General features: G+C 49.7%; 1 protein-coding gene across 5 annotated transcripts in view; it reads right to left on the reverse strand.

Moving 5' to 3' along the window:
* Positions 1–20,372, reverse strand: part of TOX2 (TOX high mobility group box family member 2) — a 127,002-nt gene that overhangs the window by 88,455 nt on the left and 18,175 nt on the right. The gene's annotated exons all lie outside the window — the stretch shown is intronic.

The following is a 20,372-nucleotide window of genomic DNA, read 5'->3' on the forward strand; positions in this document are numbered from 1 at the left end:
AGATAAATGAATCTACAAAAAGTGCTTAGGACATTGCCTGGTACAGAGAAAACACTAGGAGGGAGCTATTACCTCTCTTCTGTAGCTAAAGAAACTGAGTGGGGCTTCATGAAAACCTTTGAGGTCCTAAGTGTGGGAAAGACCCCGATGCCTCTAGCCACCGTCTATGCTTAAAATAAAATTCGTAAAGTCTTCATAAGAGAGTCCAATTGAGTGCTGATTTTTCCCATAATGACTTTCATGCCTTCTTCCTGAAATATCTATTTCTTTCTAAAAAAAAGTTTTTCTCCTTATTGGTGCTGTTGCTGTGCCAGACATAACACACATTCTTATTCTGCCCACTGAGAAATAGAATCCAGTGTGATGACTGAGGCCCAGAGAGGTTAGGGGATGTGCTCGAGGACACACAGCCAGGACATGCCTGAGCTGCCCCATCCCCCAAGCCCCATTGGCTTCCTACCCTCACCATTTGCAAGCTGGTGACCTCATGACTCTGGGCCTGGGGACTTCTCTACTGGTAATGGGTACAAGGCCTTGACCCTGGTCTGCCAGAGGGGTTGGGGGTGCGCCCTGTAAGTAAGCCCAGTGTTGTGGCCACTGCAGGACCCTTTCCTCCATTGCTGAGACGAGTCGGCTTGGATGGTGCCTAAGTCCACAAAAACATCGACAGGAAATGTAAAAAGCCAGCGATCTCGACAGCCCAGGTAGTGGAGTGCCACCAGGCACCTGGCTCCTGCGGGACAGGACGTGGGAATCATCGTCCTAGTTTACAGATAAGGACACAGAACCCTCCCACCTGGCTCCCACCACGCTCCCTCAAGACCTGCACAGTCCGGTGTGGTGGCCACCAGACACACGTGGCTACTGAGCATTGAGAACGTGGCTAGTCCAAGTCGAGATGCGTTTAAGTGAAAAATATACATCGGTCTCAAAGCCCTCACTACAACAACAAAAATGTAATCAACATATTTCTGTTGATTATGTAAGATTTTGGATACATAGGGTTAACTAAAATACATTATCAGAATTAATTTCACCTGCTTCTTTTTCACTTTTTTAAATGTGGCTACTAGAGAATTTACAATTACTTATGTAATTTGCGTATTTCTCCCGGACAGTGCTAATTGAGATGCTATCCCAGCCACCCTCTGCTCCAGACCCAAAACCTTGGAGATGGAAGAGCCCACATCAGCGAGAGCTGAATCCAATTCTCCTGACAGATATGGGGCACTGAGGCCCACAGAGGGAGAGTGACATATTTTAGGCAAGAGGATGGCACAGAGGCACTCACCCATTCGACAAATGTTCATTGAGGTCTAGGTGATGGGATACAGCAGAGAATAAAATGTGGAGCCATATCCTAGCCCAGGGGTGACACGGTGATGGTACAGGCTTCCTTGCCTGGCCAAGTTCCTCTGGGGACCAGGGTAGTTGGACTTGGAACCAAGCCCTCATCTCCCCACAGCTCAGACTGCAGATAGGAGCTCCAGCTCCGACCCAGAGAAGATACACCTCAAAGACCATTGGTGAGTCCCACCACAGGGCATTCTCCAGCTGAAGCTACCAAGAGGGCCTGATGGGCAGGGTATCCCAGTGGGCATAGCATGGCCGCCTGGCAGGCCTGTGTTTCTACCACTGGTGGTAGCTCACACACCATCCACATTACTGCAGATTTATGGCAAAAATTATCCTCTCTCTCAGTTCCATTTAAAGCCATTTGGAGCTCGCTCCCATCCCCGATTATAAATCTAATTGCACATTCCAAACAGACAAGCGCTCATTAAGCTTTAATTATGCACATGTTGTTTTCAACAAACATTTTCATTTGGCCGCTCTGAGGGGGAATGGTTCCAAGGGGACTGCAGACGCTGCCTGTGACTGGAGGGGGCTGGGGCCTGGGACGTGGGTCAGGGTGTGGTCAGATGAAGCCGTCCAAGGGCAGGGCCAGGACCCCATCGCATGTGGCACATGACGTTGATGACCTTCCCCCCCCCCCCCCCCCCGGCTTCTGCTGCAGGAGATGCCAATGTGTGTTCTCAGCAGGTCCCACCTGGGCACCCCCACTGTTCTGAGTCTCATCGAAGCTGGGGCCTCTCTGGGGTGGGGAGGAGAAAAGATAGGGAGCCATTCTCCTAGCTCTGAATGATCAACGCACCCCCACCAGGAGCTGGCTTCTTCAAAGCCTTAGGGAACGTTCTTGCTGCCACCAACCCCCTACACTGCAGCTGGAGCCGTCTCCCTCCAGCCCAATCCTCCATTCCCGCATTCATTCACTCATTTATTCCACAACTATTTACTGAGCAGACTTGGTCAGGCAGTGAGGGGCCAGTGGGGGTCACGAGAGAGAAGGCCCCTGTCTGGTTCTGCCCAGGTCACGCTCCTTCAAGCCCCATCTCCTCCACCAGGGAGAAGTCCAAGTTCTTTACTGTAGCATTCGAAGCACTTGGAAACCTGCCCCCTGCCAACCTGACCATCCAGGCTTGCCTCCCATCCCTCTCACCCTCCTCCCTGGTTCTGCCTTTCTGAGATGTCTCGAGCTCCCACACGTCTAGGCCTCTGTACCCGCCACCTAAGCCTCCCTCCTCCCTCCTTCCTTGCAGTTCACCCCCATTCACTCCCATGCTGGTCCCCTCTGGGAGGCCATTGCTGACACCCATTCCCTGCCCAGACTGGCTGCCCTCTGCTTGGGAGCAGCTGCAAAAGCATTGATTGGACCATAACACCACAACCGGTTGTCACACGTCCATTTCTACTAAGACCAGCCTGTCCCACTATTTCTCCAAAGGACCATCTCCTCCCAGGGTTGAGAGGAGGGCCACGCGCTCACCGTGTGGCCTTGAACAAGCCTTTCCTCTCTGGGCCTCGGTTTCCTCATCTGAACATAGACTGGTTGAATGGGCCAGGTTCTCTGGGCCCCTTGGCAGCTTGGCCAGTTTTAAGTTTTGTGGTTTGTGTGGGAGCTAGACCTTCCTCTCCCCATCTGAGCAGTGGTCCTGAAGCCATGACCCGCTTTCAAACATCCAGCCAGGACCCTCCAGAGCAGAGGGAGCTCGCCAAGGCATGTCTATGGAGAGCCAGTGACACACACCCAGAGACAGGAGGACCAGGAGGGTGCAGAACCCCGCCACCCCTCGAAGAGCTTCTGGAAAGACAACAAATAAAATAAATGTGTGTTTTTAAATGGATATCAAGATCCATTCAGCATCTGATGGTTACCTGTGGTTTTAGGGCAGGGTTCCAGAACACAGACGCTGAGAGTGAGGCGGGAAGTGCACTGGGGAGCCCTATCGGACAGGGAGGAAGCAGGACTGGGCAGAGAGACAAGCTGAACTGTGATGTGGTCACCTCAGAAGCCTCAGCCTGTCCTGAGTCTGGAGCTGGGATGGCCCTGCAGAGATGCACCAAATTGAGGCAGGAAGCCGAGCTTTTCCACGCGGGCAGTCATTGATTGGATCCAGGCTGCCCCAGGGGAGGGTGACTGATAACCCTGGGCCCCCTCCGAAGGCAATACCCAATACCCAGAGAGACACTCGGCTGTGAGACAGCAGAAGCCAACATTCTCAACAGCTGGCAGAATGAGCACCTCCATCAGGAAGAGACCTGGGTGACTTATGATAGCGCCCCCTACAGCTATGATCCCTTATTCTAATTTGGGTAACATTTACGTGGTGCTTACCAGAAGCCAGGTACTCTTTTCATTGATTGACACATTTTAACTCATGTAATCCTCACAACAACCCTATGAGGTAAATTATACTCCCAAGGCTCCCATTTTACAGATGAGGAAACTGAGGACAAGTGAGGTTAAGCGGTTTGCCCAAGGCCACACAGTTAGTAAGTAGTGGCGTCAGGATTCAAACCCAGGAAGTCGAACTCCAGAGCCCGGGCTCTAAGGACCAGGCTATGCCAGTTCCGAGGTCCCACCCTGCAGCTTAACAAAGGCTCAGAGCTGTCCATTCCCAGCCTCCTCCCCAGAGACTGGGCTGCGGTCAGCGGTCCAGAGCCTTGGGTCGCCCGGTGCGGCCAGTATTTGTCGTTGACAATTATCTATCATTCAAGCAGTTGGGAACAAGTCCCAAAACGTATGCTTGCCAAAGACAATTAACTAACAGCCATATGAGCGAGGTTGGGTGGGACTGTGGCATGGGGGGGGGGCGAGTGTGGTTGAGACAATGAGCAGCCGACAAGCTGGAAGATATTTTCTCCCCAGTGCTACAAAACAAGCCTCAATCATGCCACAAAGGGCTTGTATTGTTGGAAGGGAAGGAAATATGTCAACGACAGTGTTCCATCGTGGGGCGGTTAAAAAAAGAAGAAAAAAATTCTTTTGAAAGTGTAATTTGACCTAGAAAGGGTTTTTTTCTAGGTCATCTGAACTTGGCACTTTTGCATCTAACCCCAAAACCTAACACAGACAAAGTACCACATTCGCTTCATTCTGTTGGTACCAGATAACACAGGAAATGATATTTGTAAACACTGAGGCTCTGTTTTTAAGCCTTTGGACTTGGAAGCTGAGCGAACACAGGGCAGCATGGCTCTGGAAGCTCGCAGACCTGGGCTTATGCCTGGGCTCTGCATGTAGCTGCTATGTGGCTGTGACAGGGGTCTCACGTTTCTGATGCTCTTCTGTACGATGGGAATAGAACTGGTAGGGCTGTGCGTGCCACCTGGCAGTGTGCGGGCAGGTGCCCTAGAGAGACTGAGTCCCCCTTTCACCCAAGCCGCCTTTCTAAGCCACCCCTCTATTCTTGACTATTGAACCCCACTGCCCCAAGTCTAGGCTCTCCCAGGGGACCCTGCAGCATAGGAGCTGGGAGGGCAGTGGGGACAGGGGCTGGGTGTGCTCTGTCCTAATAGATCTTTTCTTCCAAGAAAACACAGAGAGCGTGTCATGCAGGGTCTCAGGTCCTGCTCCCCGCACTAGAACGCAGGATATGGTGAGGCCAAAAAGGAACTCCCATGGAGCCATAGGTAGGGGAGTCACACCACTATAGTGTCGCTGGCGGCTGGGTTGGAGACATAGGAAGCAGGAGCCACATGATCCGCAGCCTGCCGTCCACTTCTCTGCCAACCAACCAAGCCCTTGCTAACTGCAATCCGTGCTTGCTAGCTCAGTCACGGCCATTACATCAGTGGCCAATGGCTAACTGGTTACAGCTGATGGCCAACTAGTCACAGTTGACGGCCATCTACTACTCAAGCCAGCACCTTTCCACATGAAGCCAAGAGCCTGGAAACTACTCTCTGGGACTCTGTCCCCACAGAGCGTAAACCGCGCTCCAAGGCCCAGCATGTGCCAGGAAGTTCTTCTAATTCATCTTTACTATCGAGCAACCCAGTGTAAGATAAATCATGAGGCCTCAGAGACCTTTCCATGATTCCACTGGGGAAACTGAGGCCAGAGCTGACAGATGGCCCACAGTTACCGGCAACAGCATGTGGGAGGTTATGACCACCACGTTACCAGGTCCCCTGAGTCTATGACTCCAGAAGAAGCAAGAGTTAGCCTGGTTACCATAAAAACCAAGGATGTGGGGAGCATCCCCACCTTCGCCAAGCCCTGATCCAACTACCCATGATGCACCCAGCCATGTGCCAGGCTCTGAAGGGACCAGGAACACAGAACGAATCCCTAGGGCAACTTGGGATCCGCAGAAAGCATAGTCATCAGCAATGATGACAGCCAGGTGTGACAAGGCGCTAGGTGGAGATAGGGCAGGTGACAGTAGCTGATGCACACTTATCAGGTAGAGGGACCACGAGAGTAAGCAAAGGCTAGGAAGCTGGGACGGTGAGAAAACTGGGGCGGGGGTGTGGCGGGGGGAGGGTCTCCAAGTCATTGAGGTAGGCTATAACGCAGAGTGGACTGGGGGAATAAACATTCAATAAAACACCTGTGAGAAGAAGAGTCCTGGAGGGGCGCCTGCTTTGGCCAGGGAGTAAATCATTCTGTGAAGCAACAATTAAATAATTAAAGCAGTGTGGTAGTGATGTCAGAGGAGCACTTTAAATCAATGAAACAGAAGAGAAAGTGCAGAATTAGACCCAACTACATATGGAAACATACGACAGGTAAGGAGATGCACCTACTATATGCCCAGTACCACGTGACGTGCTTCACATACGATAGTTCACTCTGTCTTTGCAACCAGCCTGGGAGGAAGATATTATATGATCCCATTTAACAGTGGAGGAAAGCTCAGTTTAAGCAGGTGCCCGGGGATCACACAGCTAGAAAGTGGCAAAGCCAGAATCTTAACTCTGCAAGCTCAGGCTCCAACAACTACTCTACTTTGCCTCTCCTTTTGGAAACAAAGACACAAAGACCAATTATTTAATAAACAGAATGGGACTAACAGGCTTATCCTGTTCCTATTGAGGAACACTGAACTAGATACCCACTGCAAGTCACCCACCAAAATGTACTCGAGACAGATGAAAGAGTTAAGTACAAAAAGTCGTGTTACAGGGAAATATCAGAAAACAGAACAGAATGTTTATCAGATATGCGGCAGTAGGATAACTTCCTCAGCCCTTGAAGCAATCACGGAGGCAGGGAGATTGACAGATTCAAATATATATGCATTAATATCTCCTGTAGAAGGAAGCATAATAAAACCAAAATGAAAAGGACATCAGACTAGGAAAATATCAGCACCAACTATGAGACAGTTAATATATACGATGTAGAAATGGCTCAGTCAAATTAAAGAGACAGCAAGATGTTGAAAGACAAAAAGACACAGGACACAAACAGGAAAGTCACACAGGAGGCAATCTGCCAAGAAACAAATACATAGAAAAAAAACGTACACTTGATTCGACGACAAAGGGAGCAATGTATATGAAGCACACATACTGGAATGAAACTGGGATGTTTCCCACCACTGCTGTTATGGAAAACAGTCTCCAGCCCAAAGGAAAGCAACATGGTGGCCACGCTTGGGCAGACAGCCTGCCAGAAGCAGGATAGGACCCAAGACCCCTGCCTGCTGCCTGAGGAGTCACCCCTTCACAACACTGCCCGTTTGTCTCAAGTCCACTGAGTCTTACTTAAAACAGCCTTCTGTTCTGAGTGCTGGGGAGGGTACCAGAGATGGAATGGACAGGACAGTTTTTGTCCTCCTGAAGCTATGGTATAGTGAGGGGAACAGGACTAGGAATTAAAATGTGGATAAACCAGAGTACATGGGAGCCTAGATTTCTCAGAGGAGGTGGATTCTGAGCATTTACCTGCAGGCTGAGCAGAATCAGCCAGGTGAGGGAAGACGGTACCAGATGGAAAGGAGAGAGCAGTGGCACTAGCATTTGCCGAGGTCGAGAGCTGGAAAGGAGGGCCCATTCATGGAGGAGGGGGGCGGTGAGAACTGAGATGCAAAGGCAAACAGGACCTTACCCTGATGAGGCCCAGGGCTACAGTGGGGCATTGGGACTGAAGCCTGGAAAGTGAGCTGTATTTTAGAAACTGGCCTCTGGCTTCAGGATGGAGAATGGGTTGGGGAAGGTAAGACTTGAGCCTGTCTAGGAAGCCAGGCAAAAGCTGCTGTGAGGATCCCAGAGCCTGGGCAGGGAAGAAACATTCAATAAAGCGATAAGAATTAAAACAGTGTGGCAGTGAATCAAAAAGAGAAATTTATATCGATGGTGTAAAGGGAAGCAGGGTTGGGGCCAGAATAAAACCACAGCGGACCCCAGTGTGTTTTCCAAAATACAGAACTGAGAGTCTCAGAGATGAATGAAAACTGCCAAGAGCAAGGGATCCCCTGGGAGTCAGAAAAGGGGTGACTCACACAGTTCACAAACCCTAATTTCCTCTCCTTGGTCACACACTTCCTCCTGATTTCTTTTTCTGATGATTCATAAGAAAAAAATTTTGCCTTTTAAATCAAGTCAGAAATGCTCACGCACCTGGGCTCACTCTGCCCAAGCTTTAACCTCTGCCCTGAGCCAACAAAACCCAACTTAACCCCAGGTGACTAAGAAGACACTGGGTGCCAGGAAACCAAGAGGAAATAAGAGGTTTCTGGCTCTGCTCCCGTGCCCCATGAGGGTCGTCAACAGCAGCGCACACACAGGTCCACAGCCCCTTAGACAGAACCCATGGGTTTTCAGAATCCAGAATTTATTGGATTTCAGCTAGGGGAATTTAGAGCTGAATCAAGCACTGGACACACATGGATTAGGCCCTTGTTGGAAGACCGTCCCTCTGTATGTCCATTTTACAGATGAGGAAACTGAGGCTCAGAAAGTAAAGGAAATGGCCCAAGGTCTCACAGTTATTAGGTGGCTGAGCTGGGATTTGAACCCAGATGTGACGTCTTTCCACATGCACTTGTGGATCCTTCAGACTGCTGAAATGCCAGGCAGCATGTTTCACATTACGGGGAATGTGGGCGGCACTGAGATTGGGCCGAGACCAGGTATAACAGGAATCTCCTCGGGAGCTCGTCTCCTCAGACAGGTCCAGGAGCATCTGGCCATCCTGGAGGCTGAGAGCTCCCAGCATCCTCCACAGACACGGTCCCAGCCCCCGCAGGCCTCAGAGTCCACTGGGGGAGGCAGGCGACAAGCAAGCAAGCATACAAAAGTGGCTACAGTTCTGACAAGTGCTGTGAAGCGAACCGAGAGAATGTAGAGATAGAAGGTAAAGAGAAACACACTTGACAAGACCTCTCTCTAGAGGAGAAGGAGCCTGCCACACAGTAAGTCGTGGTGGGAGCTCTATGGACAGAGGGATCTGTAAGTGCAAAGTCCCTGGGGTCAGTGAGCGGAAGCTCTCCCTTGGGGGAGGAATAATGTGGCTGGAGCGCAGGAAGCTGAGGGGCAGGAGAAGGCGGAGATCAGAGGTCAGCAGGGGCAAAGCACGTGGGGTCCTGGGGCCATGGTAGGGACTTGGACTTTATCCCAAACGGGAAGCCCTTGGACAGTCTTTGCGGAGAAGTCATGTGCTCGGATTTATCTTTTAAAAGATGACTCAGGCTGCCATATGGAGGATGGATTCCGTGAGAGTTCATTCTGAGTCTCAGTTTTCTCATCTATATAATAGGTTCACAAGAAACCTTGTGAAAAGCATGGCCATGGGGTTTCTGGCATAGAGTTGACTGTTAGAAGGTGGAAGAACACAGACTGGGTTTTTTTGCCCCTAATCACAAACCAGGAGAAGCTTGTCCTAAATCATCTACCCTGTTTTGCCGAAAATAAGACCTAGCTGGACAATCAGCTCTAATGCGTCTTTTGGAGTAAAAATTGATATAAGACCCGGTCTTATTTTACTATAATATAAGATCAGGTATAATATAATATAATATAATATAATATAATATAATATAATATAATATAATATAATATAATAAATATAATATAATATAATATAATATAATATAATATAATATAATATAATATAATATAATATAATATAATATAATAAATATAAAATAAAATATAAGACCGGGTCTTATATTAATGTTTGCTCCAAAAGACACATTAGAGCTGATTGTCCGGCTAGGTCTTATTTTCAGGGAAACACAGTAAGAGTCACTCCCTTGCTCAAAACCCTTCAAAGATCCCACTATCCTCAACATGAAGGCCCCACTCTTCCCTTTGGTCCCCAGGTCGTACTTGATCTGGTTTCTGCTGACTTCTCCAGCCCCATCCCTTCCCACCTCCCACTGGACTGCTATCCTTCTGCCAGCTGAACCACTCCTGGCACGTACCAAGGCCCCTGGCCTGGAACACAGGTCTCCTGTACAGCGGCATTACTATCATCGCCACTTCCTTCCTACAAACACTGGATGAGCATGTGCCCAGGACTAGCCCTGTCCCCAACACCTAGAGGCTCCAAATGTGGCTGGAAGCATGTATGTGTGCATGTGCTCATGTGTGTATGTGCCCAAGAAACAAGAATCCAAACAAATCCAGCCTGACCCTCTTCTGCTTGCTAGGCTGGCTGTTACCCCCTCACTCATGCATCCAGGTCCTGAAGGAAAATTTATTGAGCCTCTGTTTGGTGCTATTCCAGGCCCCTGGGATACTGCAGTGACCAAAGATCCCTGGAGCTTCCTTCTTGCATTGGAGACAGAAATCAAACAATAAGCATGGTAAGTCACTTACACAGTATGCTAGAAGGTTCTTAAGAACTGTGGAAAGAAGAAAAAGGCAAGCAGGTGAGATGAAGAGTGCTGGGATTGGAAGGGATATAAAACAGGGTGGCCAAGGCCAATCTCATTAAGAAAGTGACAGTTGAGCAGAGACTAGAAGGAAGTGAGGGAGGGCGCCAGGCAGGTATGCGGGGGAGAAACGGCCAGTGCAAAGGCCCTGTGATGGGAGTGTGCTGGTGGAGATCAGTTGGGTGGGCAGAACAAGCACGGGGGGAGGGGAGGAGAAGCCAGAGAGGCAGCAGGGGATGGAGTGTACCCCACAGATGGCACTGAGATTACCCCTCCCCAGTGAGAGGAAGCCAGCACTTTTTCCGAGGCCTTATCTGATGTTGTGGTTAGAGGAGCCAGCGAGGGCAGGGGTGAGGGCTGCATAGAGGGCAGGGGTGAGGGCTGCATAGCTCGGCATATCTGAGGAACCTCAGCGGGGCCTCAGAGCAGCTGACATCCGCTAGGCCTGCGGCTTCTTCCTGTGGCTTCTGCATCTCAGGTTGCCCCATGGCTATTTTTGTTCCTGTTTGGGGTTCTATGCAAGGCTCCTCTGTGCACGGTACTGGGGCTGGGGGCAACTGGGCCCGGCCCTCTTTGGGTTTACTCTGCTCAGGGCAAAGAGGAAGGGCCATTTAAATGTCCCAAGTGTCTTTGGGCATAGATACTGTCCAACAAGTGGGAAAGAAGAGGGAATTGGTTATAGGTGTCATCTTGTCACGCTCACGGCCCTCCAAGCTCAGAGAGGTCAGGTGGCTTCTCTAAGGTCACACAGCCAAATCAAACCACAGGCTGAGGAGTCTAATGCAGTCTGTCTAGGTCAGAAGGCACTTAATTTTCAAGGAGTTCTTTGCATTTACTGCCTAAATTAATGTTTCCCAAGCAAACATCCTATGGTATCAGGCCTTCCAGAAGGCGGAAAGATAAAGGTGCATCATACATGGGTCTAGTCCCCTGAGGGTATCACAGCACTGATGGAGAGGACTTGACAGGGTGGGCACAGGGAAGGGTCCCTGGCCCAGACTGCTGGGATTGGGACAAGGGGGCAATCAGAGAAGGTGTCTGGGAAGCAGTGATGCCACAACTCTGTCTGTAAGAATAAACAAGAGTTCAAGAGTTAGAGAGAGAGTTAGGGTCTGTGTACATAAAATCAAGAAGCATGAGAGCTTGGTCAGTGGGGAAGGGGGCTTGCAGAGGAGCAGGGCAGTGTTTCTGCCTGGGAGAGAGAAAACAGAAGCTAGCCTGCTGACTTGCAGAAACTGAGATCAGACAGGTGCCCCAGCCCTGCAGGTAGGCACACTAGGAGTATGAGAACAGATCCAGCTGGCCACGTGGGACCATCCAGTAAAAGGATTTAAGCAGGGGAATGGTTCCCACTGGCTGCTGTGAGGAGAGCAGACTCTAAGGGAACCGGTGCAGGCAAGGAGACCTGGGTGGAGCTCCAGCAGTCAGTCACCCAGGTGACAAGAAACAGCGAAGTGGGAAGACAATGGTTGTGCCCTGAAGGTGGAGCCAGTGGGGAGTGAGACAGAGAAGGGAGACAGGATGACTTCAGCCAAGGAGAGGACAGTTACCAAGATGGCATGACAGCTGAGAGTATCTCTGGGGGGAGGGGGTGGGAATCAAGACAAGGACCATCTACAGCCATGTCTCCTTCAGATGAACCCTCTGGGGCAAGGATGTGCAAATGAAAGCGACCTTTCTATACGACTCCCTTATTCTTTTTTTTTTTTTTTTCCAATTACAGTTGACATTCAATGTTATATCAATTTCAGGATGACTCGATGACTCCCCCTTTCATAAGGGGCTGCTGCTCCTACAGCCTCCATTGTTCTGCACGGCAAGTGAGATCCAGAGAAGGTGAGTGCGTCGCGTGCCAATCCAGGCCCGTCTGGTTCCTACGCCAGTGCTCATCTCGACAGACACATGGCAGCAGGAGACCCCATGTCCTCCCTGGGAAATGGCTCCCAGGGTCTGGGAGAAGCTGGAATCCACTCCCCATCTATGGCACGTCAGGGCTTCATTTGCGATTGTCCACACACGGGAACATTTGCCGGGCGGGACAGGGCTTGGGGACTCCTGGACAGCCCTCCAGCCCCTCCGACGCCATCGGAGCTGTGCCCAAGCCCCCTCCTGGGGAAACCCTGTCTCCCTGCCTCTGCTTCCAATTTCATTAATTACTCGCATGTGAATGCATGAGGCAGTAGAAGGAAGAGAGTTGTCACAGGTGCCACCAACCGCAGAAAGGAAATTAATTTCAACATGAAGCTCCCCCTCCTTTGGTGGTGCCACCCACAGCCCTGATTTCCAACATGGAGTAGAACAGTCGGGGTTGGCAGGGCCAGCCTGAATTACTTTTCTGAGGGAATGAATGAGAGACCAAGAGAAGGTGAAGAACTTGCCGAAGACCACAAAGCAGCTCCATAGCAGGAAACACACATATGACCCTGCTTCCCACTCCCTGGACACCCTCATTCTTTCCATAGGTATTCAGCGGGTGCCGGAAAGGGTGCCCCAATCAAAGGCTCCCAAGGGAGAACGTTTTTATTTACTAAGCACCAACAAAGTGCTTTATATGTCTTGTCTCATTTAATCCGCCATTTTGTAGGCAAGGAAACTCCAGCTCAGAGAGGTAAGGTGACCTGCGAAGGTCACAGAGCAAAGAAGGAACAGAGCCTGGGCTCAAAGCCAAGTCTAAAACCTGGGTTCAGCTTCTGTTCTCCATGTTCAGGGGGTGTGGTGATCCTCCGGCCATGCCCTCCTTTCCAAGACCACCTCCCTTGCAAGGCCTTTCTCCCTGGCCAGCCCAGAGCTCTCAGCAAACACCGGTTTATTGGTGCACTGTTCTCCCGAGACCCTGCCAACACAACGCTGGTGACTAGTGTTCAGTAAGCTGTTTAGAAAATGTTAAAAAGTCAGTTCTGTTTCAAGAGCAGTAAGTCCCTGTTAATCCCTCTCCCAGCCAAGAGCCCACGGAAGTGACTGGGGACACAGAAAAATTCACGTCAGCCGGGGCTGTGAAGCTGATTGTGATCCTGCAGTCGAGCTCCCAAAGGAAAGAACCAGAACACAGGGCCTCTGGCTATATAAGCACGGGAGGAAGGCTCCCCAGGACCTACACACACATGCACAGAAACACACACACACACACACACAGAGTCATGGTGTCCTCTCGAGCAGAGCTGGATGTTCTGGGTAATTTGTACATTCACTCAACATTTATGGAGGTCCTACCACGACCTAGGCAAAGTGGTAGGCTGTGTGTGTATGTGTGTGTGTACATATATACATGCACACACACACACATATCACAACACAGGGAAGTAGGCAGCAGTGTCCCCATTTCATAGACGAGGAGAGGGAGACATACAAGGCTCCAGAAGCTTACCCTCATCACATTGTATTTGGGGCAGAACTGAGATTTGAAACCAGCACCTAACCCAGACCCTGGAACAACGTAGGCACCAATAGCTATGTCCTCACTGGCTGGCTGGCTGGCTCCTGAGCCTTCCCCAGCAGACTGGGGACCGGGGGCCTCTTGCTGTTAGGAGACAGGGGAGATCCCACAGAGGGCAAAGGAGCTTCTGTTTTTTCATCTCTCTTGGTTCCCCTGGGCTATTCCAAGTGAGGAAAAGCAGGCCTGAGGGCGTGGCTTCTATGTCTGGGACACATGTGCACGAAGCCAGATTTCCCACAAGGACTGTGCTGACTCAGAGCCCCAGAAGAGGTCAGGCTCCTGCAGGGTGCAGCCCTGTCAATGTCCACAAGCCCCACCCCCAACTCAGCCAGCTCCCATCACGAAGACAATCTCCCCGGGGACACCTGGAAAATGTCATTAACATTGGGTTCATGCATTCAAAACCTGCCACCTAGTCTGTGTGGATGTGTTTGCCCTTAAATCTGTGACAATGTCCTTCCTCATTTTGTGTTGCCCTTTCTTCTACAAAAATAGCAACTGGAGATCTCCATTGGTTATTTTTCAATATCCTTAGTGGACAAAAGAAAAAGGTGGCACTGTCCAAATTTGGGGAGGAATTTTTATTGATCCTACAAACTCCAAAATCCAACGTTCCTGGTGACATCCCCAGCTACTCCTCTCCCCTCCTGCCTTGAAGGACCCTTCGCAGTCTTCACCCCAGGTATCTTCTGAGCTCCTACCATGCCATGGGCTACCCCTATCACTGCCTCTGGGTGGGCCAGACTCCCCACCCACACTTGGCCAGGCCTACTGCAGAGTATGCTGGCTGGATGCATGGATGCATGGATGGGTGGATGATGGATGGATGGATAGATGGATGGATAACGGATGGATGGATGGATGGATGGATGGATGGATGGATGGATGGATGGATGGATGGGTAATTGAAAGTTCCTGGGCACCTATGATGCTCTGGCCACCAAGACCCTGCTCTCCAGGGTCCAATGCCAACCACTCCCAGAATTCCTTTTCAAGAAGGAGCTGCCAACTGCAGGCCTCCTGGACCTTCCAAAGCATCTCCATTCTATACTGTGACAAGCACCAGTCCAGACCCCTGCCTGCCCTCACCCAGGCATCATCTATCTTCACCCTGCAGTGACGGCCTGATCACCTCCACCAGCAGGCGCTCGCTGCTTACCTTCGGCTGAAACACACCTGCAATGCACCAGCGTCGTGCAAGTAGAAGGAGCCCGAGTCTCCTTCCACAGAAGCCCAGGCAGTGAGAGAACCCGCCCGCGACAGCCTCTATGCGATTCTGCTACATAATCAGCAGAGAAAGAGAAAAAAAATGCCAGAAATAGCAAGCTTTATAAGCCTCTTGACAACTCTTGGTCCTCTATTGGCTGGAGGCCCAGCACCCCCACCCCACCCCCATCCCATTCCTGTAAGGTGAAATGGAAAAACCTGTTATTTAACCTCTTTTATCAAAATCCATCTTTTACCCCGATTTGGGCCCATGTGTTCGGAGCTCCTGATGGTGGTCTCCATGCCAGGTCTTAGGGACCAGAAGGGGAGGCCGCCTATACATACAGCCCTGCTCGGCATCACTGGTGGCTTAAGAGCCTTCCCACTCATGCCACTGCCTTGGGAGTGGGTGTTGAACTGGAAGGGTTTCCGGAAGGTAAGTTGGCAGCCCTTGTCAACGTGTGAAACTTGCGTGCCTTTTCATTCAGCAATTAGACTTTTGAGCACCCTTCCTGCAGAAATACCTGGACCTGTGTACACGATGTATGCCCGCGGATGCGGTTTGTTACAGAGAAGAGTTAGAGGCAAGCTAAGTTGGGTGAAATGGGTTGAGACACATCTATTCTATAGACTATGATGGAATGAGGAAGGTCTTTAGCGGCTGACTTGGAAAGGGTTGGGAGAAAGTCAAGGGCACGATCCCCTTTTTATACAAACAATAACTGTGTTTGGATAGGCACGGTACAAGGTGCCAAACTGTTCACAGTGGTTCCCCGGGGAGTAGGAGAAGGAGGTATTTTCAGTGGCTGTTTTTCTCTTTGCCTTGTTTCATTTTTTCAAAAAATTTCCACAAGTATGTATTACATTTGTAATTTAAAACACACACATAAAAGCCTCCCCTGGTTCCTTCCCACTCCTCTGAAGTCAGTCGGCCAAGGGCCAAGGTCACCCACCACAAGGCCGGGGGCTGGGTCAGGCTCGGGCCAGTGCTGGCACTGTGGACCCCCCGCAGTGTCCTTAGCTCTCACACAAGGGCAGTTAAAGTAGGGCTCCGTGGAGAAGGCAGACTTTGGAACAAGACAGAACTGGGTTCAGGGTCTAGCTCTGCCTGCCGGATGGCTAAGTTCCCCGAGCTTCTGTTTCTTTGTCTGTAAAATGGGGAATGATAGAACCTACGAACTGCTATGTACTCTGGGCACTGTGAAACCAGCTTGAATCTTTTGGACATTTCAGAAACACCAAAGTCTATTGAGGAAGCGTCACAGAGCTGAGCGCATCCAGGACTGAGACGAGTTCTGGGGAATTGTCCCGTTACTGGGCACTTGTAACAATAGTAAACGACATGTCAGGGAGAAGGGCCTGGGAAACAGCAAATGCCATGTGATAAAGGAGGCTGATGCCTGTATGAAGGAGAAGTGGGGGGATTAGAAAAGGCTCCAGAAAAGAGGAAGTCTTCTTCCATGCCTCTGGACTTCTCTCATGCTGTTCCCTCTGCCTGGAATGCACTTTCCTAGACTTTCACACAACTGACTTCTCATCCTTTGTGTCCTGCTCAAAGATCTCCTTCCTCCTCAAAGAGAGCACTTTTGAGCTCACCCACACCTAAATGAGTTTCCTCATGGCACACTTCTCCCGCTGATGGCGTCTGGTTGTTCTGATGGTTTTTATAAAGGTGTTTATTGTCCATCTTCCTTACTACGCTATGGCTCCTGGCGGAGACCATCTGCCTTGTTCATCTTTGGGTCCCAGCTCATAGCACAGGGCCTAACACACAGTAGGTGCTCAATGACTAGGAAGTACATACAATCCATAGATCCAAGGCCAAGATCCAAGCACAGGGAGCTTGTCTGAAGGAAAGGGAGATGTGGATTTTGTACTGTGATAGAAAGACGGATGAAAATTTCAGACATACTGAAGATTTGGAAACACACACACAAAGCTGGAAGGGTGCTAGAAGAAACCATCCATGAATACTTACATAAGTTTAAGATGAGAAAAGACTTTCCAGGCCCTAATTTGTACGGACAAGGGCATTTATTTCTTCTTATAAGTAACATTACTTATAAGAAAATGGAAATGACAATAAAACCCATTGGTGGGGATGAGTTAAATAAAGCACAGCTCTCTGTGCAATGGAATACTATGCAGCCATGAAAAGTGACCGGCATTTACTGATATAGAAAGAAGCCCATATTGCTTATTGAATGTTAAACTTGCTAATTGGAAACGCTGATGAGTAAAAGGTATAACTGATTGTCACAGAGAAAGTGTGAAGGTAAAATTCCTTCAGTGATCATTTATTCATTCATTCCTTCAACAAGTATTTTCTCTTCCTTTTGTTTACTCCCTACTCCACGCAGGGTAGTTCCAGAAGCCAGGGCAATGTGTGAACAGGACACTGTCCCTGTCCTCAAGGACATCTCAGCTCACGCATGTAGGTGAGAAATTATGATGTAAGGGAGACAGTGCTCAGAGCTGAGGTCCCCAGGGCCATCAGCTGAGTGAGGCCTTCTGGAAAAGGTGTCATTTGAGCCGGGAGTTGAGGGAGGGGAAGCGTTTGGGGATACAGAGAAGGGAGTCTGTGGGAGCTGAGCCTGGGAACAGAAGATTCTGGACTCGATCCTGCCACGTGTGCAGGAAGGAGGCACTCTGGGCTTGTGATCCTGTTGTCACAGGCAATGATAGAGCAGCTTCCAGACCATCACTCACTCACCCTGCGAGTGCTATCCCATGGGGCAGGCATCGCTGGGCAGGTGCACCCACCGGGCAGGCTGGGTTACTGAGGCAGCATGGCAAACCCCAGTGTGTGGGGTTCTTTATTTTGCACTATTGGGGCCAAGTTACCCAGTGTGGGGTGGAGGGGGTCCCAGCTCCACGGCCCCTCTGCTCAGTGCCTTCTGAGAAGAAGCCAGGGAGGGGCCACTGTACCTTGATGGAACTCAGCACTTTTCAGTTTTCATTTTCGGATTTTGAGGCAGCTCGATGGTTACGGTTCAAACCAAAGAGAGATGACTCAGCTTCCTGTGGAAGAGGTGCAGCCTTTTGGAAAAGATATTTCTGTTTTAATGCTTCTCTCTTCTCGGCCATAGAGACAGCTCATCCAGGCTGCCTGGTTTTCTTGATGTTTAACTGTGCCCAGAGGGAAGGGCAGGGACAGCAGCCAGGCTCTGGGGGCAGACTGCCTGAGTTGGAATCGGGGCCGACTCCTTACTCGCTGAAAGGACCTGAACAAAGCGACACCCTCTCTGAGCCTGCATTTACTTAAGATTTCACTATTGCAACTCTTGGGATTTTGCATATGTATAATTCTACCTATCTTCAGATAAATGTTGTGAATAACTTACGTATCAAAACTAAGAAGGCAGGAAAAATGCCTAAAGAATAAAGTATGATTAAGAAAAGTGGGGGAGGGGGGAAGACTTCCTTGCAAGGTCTCTGCAAAGCCATTGCCTCTGCAAAGGGTCTGGTTCGGTGCCTGGCACAAAGGAGGTAGACAAAAAATATCACTGTTAATAACAACAGCCACCTGAGCTGAGGTTCTGCTGTGCCTAGGTTATCTCATTCAATCTTCACACCTGCCCAACCCAAATGCCCATTTTACAGATGAGGAAATTGAGGCTCAAAGCAATTAGTGCGTTGAGTTTCCATCTTCCCATTGTCGAGGGTCAGCGCACACACCCGAGGCCACCTTACAACTGAAGCTGCATAAGCTTTTCCTTTCTGTCTGACTCTCTCTGCACCAGCAGCCAAGTGCACCAACCAACCCCTCATGGTCTTTATCTGAAAAATGGGGACAATAGTCTGAAATTGCTGAAATATTCTAGTTAAGGCTTCCTGAAAATAATTCCACAAAGGGCTCAGAAACCTTCAACAATATCACATCACTCCTTCCTCTAGGGCAAAGAGGTGTCCATCAAAGGCTGAGTTTTTCATCCCAAGGAGAGGCACAAAGCTGTTTGGAAAACCTCTCACAAGTCTAGAGAAAACCCGAAAGCTGAGAAAATGGTATGCGCTCATGAAAAGAGAAAGATAAGGATTTTTTAAATGAGCCATCATTCAAATGGCCACGCTGCACCATGACGCTAATGAGGGTCTCTCAAACCTTTGTCTTGGAACTAACTTAAAAAAATATGGGGCTTCATTATATGAGTCTGTATATCCTCTATGTCTGGGAAAGTTTTTCATAATGAAAGGTTAAAAAGTCTGGTGCTAATAATGATGTAGGTGTTAGCAAATTACTTTTTTTCCCCATCTTGAAATATAAAATTCATCCTCGAGTGCATTAACTGAAAAACACTGTCAAAAGCATCTTCAATTAACATTGTCTTCTGCATTTTCCTCTCTCCTATCTTTTGAGTTAATTACCTCTATGTACATAAGACCAAGTAAAATGAATATGCGGTACTGAAAAAAAAAATAAGTAAGTAAAATAAAAAGCTGGTGCAGCTGAACACAAGAGAACCCAGCACAGTCAAAACCTGTCCCAACCTCCATTCCCTGCGTCACCCTGAAGCATATGCTGACAGAGAACCTTAATAGTAACTGACTAATTTTAAACCCTGTGATTACCAGAGTTGATTTCCATGGAACCTTCCTTTCATAGCACCGAGCCCCGCTCACGGGTGGTAATTGCCAAGTTCAATTTTAGCTCTGTCATACTCAACCATCAGTGCTAACTAAGACGACTGCTTCCTCGCCAGGTAAACTGGTAATGACATTGGTTTCGCTGCTTCATTTCACAATATTGTGATGCCCCCATCAGCACCTGTAAATGCTGAGAAGCTACAAGCTTCTATTAAACAAATCTCGCCCAAGGGGAGTGACTGATCTGGCCCAAGGGAAGTGACTGCAGCCGCTTTGCACGGCTAAGGTGCCCGCCGGGATCCTCACGCCCCCTGGGACAGCGTGGTTGCTTAATCCCAGGTTCCTTCTCCCCGAAAACGAAAACACTGAGCACTATAGGGCCACACTGTACACCTGTGGGTGCACTGAACCTTGCGTCCCTTCATCCTCTGTAATCACCTCCCACCCTTCTCCTGTCGCCACAGCTCTCCCAGAATCCCAACTCATGTCTGACTGCACAAGTGGTCCCCACACATGGGCCCTAACTTGTCCTCCAACCCCACTACTCGTTTGTGGGTCTTACGCACAATGCCATGTGCCACCCTCATTTTGTCAAAGTGCCCCATTGGCCTTGCATCTGTCCTATTATTAAGCAGCTTCCACCCCCCACACACACATAACCCTCTCCCTGCCTGAGTTCTGACAGCAGAACTGTACTCTGGGCACACCCGGGTATGTTTGGGCTGACTTTGTGCTGACGTCAGCTTTTACCCTGAAACTGACAGGAACTAGCTCTGATGAGGCGGAGGGGCGAGAACTATGCCCTCTGGTGCCCACTACACACCAGGCATGCAACAGGTACTTGATACCCCGCGTATTCCCTGCGATCAGCCAGAGAGCCACGAAAGCAAGGTCTCGTCCCCCTTTTTACATTTGGAGAAACTGAAGTCTGACAATTTCCATGAAGCTGGTGAAAGAAATTTCTTTTAGCTCCAAATGCC

Source organism: Rhinolophus sinicus, linkage group LG13 (assembly GCF_036562045.2).
Source record: "Rhinolophus sinicus isolate RSC01 linkage group LG13, ASM3656204v1, whole genome shotgun sequence".
Lineage (NCBI taxonomy): Eukaryota > Metazoa > Chordata > Mammalia > Chiroptera > Rhinolophidae > Rhinolophus > Rhinolophus sinicus.